Genomic DNA, 10,715 nt, shown 5'->3' with positions numbered 1-10,715 from the left:
GAACCTAAATTTGTAATTGTTTTGACACTCGCAATGGAAACAAGCGCAAATCGACTTCCTGGTCCTGTACTTGACTTTCATTTTTTAATATTTTTTATGGGTGCTCACGGGCACGTTTTAAGATCGTGGGGATCAAGTTCTAAAAGCATTTGATACTGTCAGTCTAATTACACAATGGTGGCGCTCTGGGTTAACAGTGCTAATGGATTCCGCGTATCATTAATAGTTAAAGCAAATGTACTGTTATCAGAGCACCATGAGTTCTTGTGCTTTTAAACCGAGTCATGGGACACCTCTGACAACTTGAGAGTTTGTTTTAGTAGCAAGTCGGGCTACCAGTTACAATGCAGTTAACCCTAAATACATGAATACACCAGTAGGTGGCACACACACCATTTAGATATCTTGCCATATGGCAGCTTTTTAAGTATCGCAAATCAGAACATTAGTAAGGAATTACATTTGTGATACTGGTTGTAATGCGTTTCGACCAGTAAAGTAAATTGAATGAAGAAAACAAAGTTATTCCGATCCCTAGTAATGTAGCAGGATTACGATCAAAATGCATTTCTTTCTAAAGCTGATCTGTACCGTCACTGGGGTTGCCTTTTTGTCTCCTCGGCTCTTTCGTTGGAATCAGGAGTTTCTTCGGCAAATCTCTTGTCTAGAGAAGCCAACAGCAAAAGTGAGCAAAGAGAATAAAATTGTCTAACTTCCCAAACGTAGGAGTTGGTATCTACATGAAGGGCAAATAGAAAAAAAGAACAGGTGAGTCTAAAGTCATTATTTACAAAGAATACCTCTGAAATGTTGTTTCTTTTGTAAGTTTTGAGGTTTTCAGGTAAATTGCCCGTGTCAGACGTACAATTGTACAATAGTTAAAAGGCTCTGGCCTGGTCAATCCTGGGATGAGAGACCTTCCAGGTTGGAAAACCAGGTTGCTGCCATAAGGGGTGTTGTCAGACCAGTAGGTGGCGCTCTGCCCTCTGGATCAGAATGTCCAAGCCCATATTCCCAATAGTGACAGGTGACACTGTTGTGAGGAAGGCGCGGTGCTTTTTCGAGATGTTAAAGCTCGAAGTAAATTTTTCCTATAAAGTCTAGATCACAATTTGGCTATCTTGTTTATAAAGGTGCTTATTTTCTTGTGTTTTCAAGATCCCATGTCACCTTTTATAAGAACGGGGGGTGTTTAACCCCCATGGCCTGGAAAAAATTCCATGTGAACAATCTGGCTTCTTAAAGCCGCCCTCCCTTCATTTAATTTATGAGGCAAGTCCTGCACCTGCCCAGCTGTGCAGTGGGGCTGCTGTTGCAGAGTGGCTTGCCCTGTGGCACTGCTCCTAAGCGGTTGATAAAAACGTGCAAAGCATTGTGGGATCCTTTGAGATGAAAATTGATACATAGATGTAAGCAATTCTTAATGAGAAGATACTGGAGTGCTACCAATCAAATAAATTATACGATTTTCCAAGATTAATTGAGAATTTAGCTCATCGGCAGAACTACCAATTGCTAAGAAGATGGTTCTGATTTTAAAATAGGGCAGTATGCAGATCCACCATTCACTCTTTCCATACCCCCCTGTATTGTGTAAATTCTTGCCTTGTGTAGCAGGCATGTAAAATATTGATTAGTTAGAGACAAGAATGTCTCAGATGTTATAATGGCGTAGTCTCTCTCTTTGGTTCAAAACGCCAGTCATTGGCCATGTAATCCAACCCAGTTTCCCTCTGGGATCTGTTGAGTCATTTTTGCTTATTAAATATTTTAAATGGTGGAATTCTTGCTTCTGAAATTGTTGTATCACAAAACTGAAGGATACCAAAGCGATCTGGGATTCCATTTTTTAAAATAAAACATCTATTCTTTTAAATCTTACGGAATTATATAAAGCACTAATACTTTTAACAGAGGTTCATTTGAACTAAAAATGCAAGACACAAGGAAAAAAAGGTTTGTGCACAAAATTCACCCTCTTTAGATTAGTGTTTAAGCATTTCTTTTAAAAAATCAGATTCTAAGATTCTGTAGTTCTCCAGTCAAACAGGGAAAATACCATGAGATCAGTAGATGATGTACTCTAAGCTTCTAATGATGTACAAGAACACATGCTAATCTCTAGAGAAAATATCCACATGGGCTCATTCTGTTGACAGAATGAAACGTTTTAGCTGCTGTTAGAAAACCTAAAGCAAGCAGATGTGTCTTAATATATTTATTAAGATGGCAATTAATGCAGCTGATACTTCTGACTTAGTGACGCCATCGATTAATATAATGTTCCAAAGATTTCTCCTTTTGAAATAGAGTTTAATCTCATCCTTTTTGTTTATTAGAAAACCATGATGTGATGTGGATTGAAAGCTTTATTAAATCCCTCTATCAAAGTGTCCCAGATTTTTTTTTTTTTTGCCCAGCACATGTTCTGCATAGTTCCGCCATAGCACCCTGTGTAACTGAGAGAAAAAATGTTCACTAAACCAATTCAGGCAGTAATACCAAATTACTGAATAAGACAACTGCTATGAAATCCTTATCCCGGGTGTATTAAGGATTCCTCTTCTACATTGTGTACGTGCTGTGTGGGCACAGTGGAGAGGATTGGATTTGCACATCTATGAATCAGGTGTTTCCTCTGGGCATCAGTACTAGTTCCCCAACGCCAGCAGTTCTAAGCATTTTTTTTCTTGTCTGTGTCAACAGGCCTCAACCTTTTTTCTCCTGACCCCTCGATTAATGTCAGTAACACAGTTAAAGTACTGTATGAAGCACCACTCCCATCCCCCAAAACCGGGTTTTTGTCCACAGTCCTGTATCTCTGTGAAGGTGAGTAAATTAACAGCCCCTTGCATGCCCTGCCTCCAACTCTGGCTGCTGCACAGTGCCCAGCTGTCAGGTGCAAAGGTGTTTGAGTCTGCTACACTAAACAAAGGTGTTTTCTCGTGGTTGTATGGTGCCCACTGAGAGGACAGCATCGGCATATTCCCAGTATGGCCAGCAACCTGTTCTTGCGGGTTTCGTTTTTTATTTTATTAGGAAACATTAACCTGTAGCTCATCTTCCCTCGATGATCCGTAGAACGTTGGTGCCAGTGTCTGTGTGTCCACCTCTTTTCTATGACTTCCTCAGCAAGCTCAGAATACAAGATTTTCCTGTTTTGTTTGGAAGTAACAACATGTTATTCCAAAGCTTCTTTATTATGCATTCTTGCAATCCTTCTGAACTGTTACACACTTAATTCACATAGAAAGAAACCACCCAACAGCTCACCATAGAGGAGCATGACTACAGGGTTCATGATGACTAGAATAATTGTCAGCTGGTGTATTTAAATACTGTATACTATGATGGGAGTGGTGTCACGATCATAATCCCTCCTCTTAAGGGCGCTCCGGCTCTTTCACATTTTAGATGATTATGTGCACCTGCCTCCTATCCAGCCCCTCCTTATTTAAGCCTGGCGCACTCACTATTCCTGGCTCAGGACTGGGAGATGGACACCAGGAAGCCCGCCTACCAGCGGGTTCAGGAGAGACCCGATAGCACAGGCTTCACCACGGCGTCCCGACCATCTGGGTCCGGGGCTAGGAGCGCCTGGCCCTGTTAACCGGCTTTTATTCCCGTCCCTGCACCGGATCCTGCTCCGGCTTTTAAACCTTGTCTTGTCTGTCCTGGATGGATCACCCGGCTTTGGACTCTCGGACTTTGCCCTGGATTTTCCCTTTGGACTCCCTTGGACTAGTTTGCCCTGGCCACGCCCCCCTGAGCACCAGTGCGCTGTCGCCACGGCCCCCTGTTCGTCAACCTGCCCGGTTCCTCGCCGTCTCCTCCCCGTGTCCGTTTCACTCCCTTCCGGATTATACCGCCTGCATAGGGTCCTGGCCTACACATCGTGACGGTGGACTGTGTTCCTTATTGCATTATGTAAATATATGCATTATGCATTGTGTAGATATATAAATATATACAAGATCTAACAACCTTCCTGGGAATTCAAGAGAAACCCATGTCAAGGATGGAGAAAAGTGTGGATATACTGTATATGGCAAAAGCTGAAATAATTAAGAAAAATATGGTATTTTATCATGAAAAATCCAAGGAAACATGTTGATTGTCTTTCTTTAAATCTGAATTTCTGATCATTTGCCATAAAAATGTTTTTCTTCAACTATTGAAAAAAATGTTTTCTTATTGTCCCTGAATCAGAATTTATTGTAGACTGGTGATATAATACGATTTAATCTGGTTTACACATGGTTGAGCTTCAGATTTTCAAAACGATATTTCTGTTAGCTGGGTTTTTAGGTCGCTGTGTTCTAACAGTCTCTGTGAAAGATGTCAACTGCTATTCTGCTCTGCATTCTGCATTTGTGTGATCCCTGGGGCCTTGTTCAGAGTCAGGTCTGAGCAGTGATCAAGGAAACCACATCAGAGCATGTTTTAAATAGCTGAGGCTATCCCAGTTCACAATCTGTTGTATGCTGAGTAACACTATCTATGGGAATCCACCCATGGTATAGGAAGACTTCTTGATATAATAATGACTGTATTTTATTTTTATTTATTTTTTTACATTTATGTACCACATTCCATTACATACAGTGCTTTTAAGAGTACAACTTTATGTCTTGTTTGGTTGTGATTACTAAGGGTTTTGTCGAGCCTACAGATTGTTCGCAATAGACACTGTGTTGGTACAGTAAGTGTTTGAGAACATTTACCCCAAGCCTGAACCCTCTGAGAATCAGTTCTTGCGGACAAGGGAATTCTGGAATAGACTTCACTGTGTCTGTCTCTGAAGTCATTACTCTGTTATTGTTTGTTCTTTCCCTCTCTCTGAAGCCTTTATTACTCTTTAAATCCAGTGCCAATTTGTAGAAAACTGTGATCTTCAATCCGCAGTTGAAGCAGTCACAGAACCGAGCCCTGACTGATTACTGGTAGAATTTATTATCACATATTTACAGTAGATTTGGGGGATTCTCTGGTTGGTTATCGTGATGTGGGTTTCAAAAGGCTTCCTGTACAGTAAAGCTTACACAAAGAAAAATACAGTGGTGGTGGGTCTCCTAATCCTATCAAGTGTTCTCCTGCATTTCTGTTGTTGAAAAACAACTCACCACTAGATTTGTCTGTGCAGCACAGATGGATTTGGATGCTGGTGTCTTCCCTTGTGTCAGCGGTCCCTCTTTTCTTGACATGGTGTACATGGAGTACTTGCGTCTGTAGAGGGGCCTGTACAAGGCTTGGATAGGAATTTGTTGATCCTGCCCCTAACTACTGCCAGGATCCCGGGATTCTGTGTGGTTGTAGAGGAAGAGGGCAGTCATGTGGGCAGGGAAAATGGATTGGAGGGGACAAAGAGTTACCACCTGGGGAGTGTTTCAGGAATGTATGGAGTGAAAGATACACTTTCTCTGTATGTTGCTATACTTTAGGAGTGAGTGATGCCCACTGCTCATAACCAAACCTTGTGTCCTTGATCACAAAAGGAACAAGAACTAATTGAGCAGCTCTTTAGTGCTGGTCCAATTTCTAAAATGAATTCACATAATACATTTCAAGTGAGCCTACTCATAACTAATGAATGCATTTTTACAGCCAACACAATCTGAGTTTCTGAATTTGCTCAGAAAAGAATACAATGTTCCTACCAACTAATTATTTTAAAGACAACGTGGGTTTGCATAAATGGGCAAAATCAATTATATCCTCTCAGTTAACTGACCATAATTAGGACTTGCCATTTTCTTCTGTTAATTTCAAAACTGTAGTTTGCTAGTTTCATAATTGTTTCCTAGATGTATGAATACAACATTTTGAATAGTACAAATACTAATCTCTCGGTGCTATGGGCTGCAGGGCAGTGGCCTGTTAAAGGCTCTGTACCTCTGATCTATAAATAACTTACTCTTCTGTTGACCCAAAAGCCATTGTCAATTCAGGCTGATTTGTACTGACACTGGTGTTTAGTTTGGGTTTGAGAGATTAATTGCCTTATCACAGAATACAAATAAACTGCACAGCGCCTGTCATATTAGCCGAAATGTCTAACGAAGCAGCCGTTTATTCTGAAACTACATTTTTTTACCATTAAAGTCACATTTAACTCCCAATTTCTCAGAGCTTGTTGGCATACAACTTGAAGTCTCAAAGCTTGAAAGACAGATAGTGCTGTTTTCAATACTATAAAGACAACAGAATACTACTTTCTGATGAGAAACTATTGATGTAATGCCTTGTTTTTCCCTGCAGAATGATGATGTCTAAAATATAAAAACAAGATAAAAAGAAAAAACTGTCTGTGGTGACTGTTTATGTTTTGCTTTGCAAAGCCGGTTTTATCATGGAATATATTTTAAATATCACTGCTGGGCATGTTTGACTGTGAATGAACAGCATTGCAGTCTTGTTATAATGATGCTGTTGTATGTAAGTCGCTGTTTTAGGTAATCATGTTGTGAAACACAGCCCTTAAGCACAATTATAACTTCCCACACATGAGCATAAACATAGCGGAAAAACGATAATGCTTTGACTTTATTTTGCTTCTGTCAGGCTCATGTTGAAGTTGTAATAAGCATTTTTGTTTGATTATTTGAGCATAATGATTTAAATTATTTCATGCAAGTTTTGCAGTTTCTTACATAGGAAGACTTCTGAACACCTAAAGTGAAATCTCCAACCCATATTCAATCAAAGCTTTGACCCACTGGTCAAACTCCCTGGTTTATTGCGTGATAATGGTTTCGTGGGACTCCTAAAGGAATGCTACCATCAAGATCTGGGTTGGGATCTGTGTTCTCTCTGATGTTTTTTAGCCTAGTCCTGTGCACTCCTATTGTAAGCCTGGTGTGATTGCTTTTCAGAGGAGATCTACTAAAAAATAAAGGCAGTGTTTATACTTTTAGCAGTAGCACTGTATTGATTACAGATAATACAGAAAACATCTTGATGATTTGGGTGAGAAAATAGCTCAATGCACAAAATAATTATTCAAACCTCTCCTGCTTTAGAAGAGACACCTGGCCTTTTTCAATCTTCTGCAAAACCTCCAGGAAACAAACCTTAAGAATTCTTTACGAAGAGATGCCAGTAAACTGTGATGCTCAAATTATGATACTGAGCGTGATGTGTCATCCTATCCTGGTCTTGATGATGGCATCAGGGAGAAGAAAAGTCTGAGGTCATAAAGGTTTAGAGACACCGATAATGAAGAACATAGCATCGTGAGACTAGAAACAAGAACAACAAAAAGAGAACTTGAGCATTAGTCAGTGTACTGTGTTGAGAATCTAATTCAGTTAATAAAAAAGAGATCATTTGTCTTTCTTGTTCCAGTTCTTCTCTAGGTCTTTCCTGGTTTTTTCTTGTTCAAGTGTCTTGTCTTTCTGCTCTTTCCAATGTGGATTTGAATTTCTGTCTTTCGGCACTACACAGGCTTAACCCTCACAAATAGTTGGCTTATTAACTGGTTTTGGCAGCATTTACGCTAAAACCCGATTGATCTGCAACTGTGGTGAAGTCAGCACAAGGACATGGTGAACAGCAATTAGTGCAGACAAGTATCAGTGCTGTGGAACAATGTAGAGTAGAGTTGAGTTTTTTCTACCATTCCATCAGGACTTTACTGTTTTAATGCTCTCAATTGTATTGGACGAGCAATTTTCCAGCAGTTCCCTGGAGATATCAATTTAAAAAAGCTCAGAGTAGGTGTATCAAATTACCATGCAAAGCTTTGATCAGCATATAATTGACTTGTTGTTCCTACATTCTAACAGATGCTCACCAGTTAAAGCCTACTACACAAACAGGCATATTAGGTGATCAGATGTTGACTTGATTAGACAGTGCCCAAGGCATGAACATGAAAAGAAATGGCCTGATTTAGAGTATTTTAGAATGTTTAAATACAGAGAGTACAGAGAGGGAGATGACTGGACCAAGAGCTGCTGCCAGTAAGTGCCTGTTCTGTAATGGCACATGTACTGCTGGTGTCCTGCGCATTTTTGACGCACAACAGAACTGAAAATATGGTGCCACAGAGCAAGAGATACAGACAAAAAAGTGGCTGAGGTCCCAATGAAAACCATAAATTGCATTATTAGTTGTGCTGTGAATCAATGAATGTTTCATGCAGATGACTGTCTTAGTGGTTTCAGCGGACGTGACAGAAATGTATTTCTGCCAAAGAGCCATCTATTTGGATCAGCAGAAACAAATAAAGTGTGATTTACAGTATAACATAATCTGCAGCAAAATCTTATTCCAGAATTATGTCCTTTTTTTAACATTTTGACAACATTATTCCAGGTGGAGTTTTATTATAATTGCTTTAATCTGTAGAGCAAAGTACTGATGGAGAGTTTAATCAGTGTGGAAACTTTTCTCAGTTCTTGTGGAACTGTTTTAAACCACTCTGGAACAGAAAGAAGCAACACCTAGAGTGTATCTGGCCATCTTTAAATCTTGATTCAGAGTACTGAAGTGAGAGTGTAGCTTTGAGAAAAGCAGCTCTTCCCCGTGTTTGATAAACCACTTTTCAAACAGAATTGCTTGTAGAGACGATGGATTTCTTACACTCTGTGTTTGGTAAGCCCAGGCAGATGTCAAACCTAAAGACAACAAAAGTGAAATTACAAATGTGTTACTTTTTTTTATAAACAATACAAACCCTGACATGAATAGTATTATTTGAGCTACAGGACATATGGTTCCAAATAGAACAATCTTGCATATCGAGCTGTTCGTATATTCTTTGAATACTGGTCATAATTCCAAGTAATTGCTTAAAGGCGTTTCATACACAGTTTAGCTCCAAATTTGTTTCAATAACCAGAAGATGCCAAAAGTATAAAATGCAGATACAGTAGTTATGCCTTCTCAGTTCTTTAGAAACAACAGTGGTTTCTATAACAGCACAGCTGTGCACCCGTCTGCCTGATTTATCCCTCAATGGAAGTGTGTTTTCATTTTGATAAAGAGACAACAGTACTTTTAATGGAGGAATGCAGAGGGCAGAAGACGCAGGTTGGAGAATGCTTTCCCAGAAGAAAGCAGCAGATGCTTATCCTCCAGTGTGATTAAGCCTGGCTAGATTTCAGCAAGGCCTGAGCACGGATAGTAACTGCAAGGGAAACTGAAGGGGACTCAGATTTCTTTCTGAAGAGGTGCTAGTCAGTTTGGCTTCTCAAGCACGAGAACCCCAATATTGTGAGAGGGAACACTGAAGTAGGAGGTACTGTCTTTCAGATGAGAAAAATTGAGGTTTGGATTACTAGTTATCACTAAAAATCTTCTGGTGCTTTTTATGAGAGTAGGGGATGTTAAACCAGGTGCCCCATCTGAATTCCAAAAAGGCTTTTGTCACAATCGCCCTCCTCTTAAGGACGCTCCAGCCCTTCCTTGTTTACCTGATTTCCTATACCTGCCTCCAGTTCCAGCCCCTTTCCTACAAAAGCCAGACGGTCCTGCCAATCTGGGCTCAGCTTTGGAAGACGGACGCCTGGAAGCCCACCTACCAGCGAGTCCAGGAGGGGCTCAATGGCATCAGTTTCACAACGGCGTCCTGACCATCTGGGTCCGGGCCTGGGAGCGCCTGGCCCCGTTCCCCCTTTTATTCCCCAGACCCTTCCCCGGTTCCCGCTCCGGCTTTTAACTCTTGTCTTGTCTGTCAGGATGGATCACCGGGCTCTGGACATTGGCTTTCTCAGGATATTCTCACAGACTCCCTTCGGACTTGTTTGCATGGACCACGCCCCCCGAGCACCGGCGCACCTTGGACACGCCCCCCTGTTCTCCCAGCCCTGATCCCAGTCTTTTTCCCCTTGTTTGTCTCACTCCCCTCCGGATTCTGTCGTCTGCATAGGGTCCTGAAAAATGCTTCGTGACTTTACTGTATATGAACTGGCTAGGTTCCTGCTGGTGGGAAGATGGTGGCTCAACACCAGCTCAGTGGCTGTTGCATTTCAGAAGCAGATGAAAAGACTTGCTGCCTTCCTGAAATAACTGGAAATATAACGTACCTACAGGATACCTTCACCAACATACTGTGAAGAGGGGATTAAACCCTCCAGTAGTTCATTTTAATTGTCAGAGATTTGTGAAACCCTTTAAGATGCACGTCAGTGGCCGCTGATGGTCTAAACTGAGATCTCCCCAAGCTTTCACGTGCGAGTCTGCTCGCGCCTTCACTCCCCGATGTCTGACGTTCTGGCCACTAGTGCTTGTGTAGGGTTTATAGTAAGATCAACTTCAGCAAGACGCTGAATTATTGTTCTTAATTCTGTGTGTTTAATGAATGCAAATGCTAATTCAACAAAGCAAAATACAGGCATGGACCACAATGAGTAATCTAGTGGGTCTGGGTTCTAAAGAACAAAGCTTTGTTTTTTTAACTGATTTTTCATCGGCTGTGTATGTATGCTCATCAGCTTTAAAGGAAACATTATTCAAGGTAAGGAAAAGGTGGTGAAATGCTTTTGGTTCTGCTGAGTTACAAATCACTCACTAAGTTTAAAACCATATTCTAAAACCTCTCTGATTTATTTATGAACATTTTACACTCACTCAAGATCCTTAAGAAACCCCCGGAACACCCATTTGTGAAGATTGGATTCATTTTAGAGGATCCCTACAGGATTTGGTTAGAATGTTTCAGGGGTATTTTCACATATTGATCTGATCAATACTATTGATTAGAAATAGTCTTG

General features: G+C 40.8%; 1 long non-coding RNA gene across 1 annotated transcript in view; it reads right to left on the bottom strand.

Annotated features, from left to right (window-relative positions):
* Positions 1-6,366: 6,366 nt before the first annotated feature.
* The window catches only part of LOC148646031 (uncharacterized), a 41,058-nt gene continuing 36,709 nt past the window's right edge, over positions 6,367-10,715 (bottom strand). The window contains exon 3 of the long non-coding RNA XR_015927909.1: positions 6,367-8,618. This is a non-coding gene — a long non-coding RNA (uncharacterized LOC148646031). The remainder of the gene's footprint in view (positions 8,619-10,715) is intronic.

This window comes from Lepisosteus platostomus, chromosome 17 (assembly GCF_059453375.1).
Source record: "Lepisosteus platostomus isolate fLepPlt1 chromosome 17, fLepPlt1.hap1, whole genome shotgun sequence".
Lineage (NCBI taxonomy): Eukaryota > Metazoa > Chordata > Actinopteri > Semionotiformes > Lepisosteidae > Lepisosteus > Lepisosteus platostomus.
The sequence above is the reverse complement of the archived record's forward strand: the minus strand, read 5'-3'. Positions and strand labels throughout refer to the sequence as shown.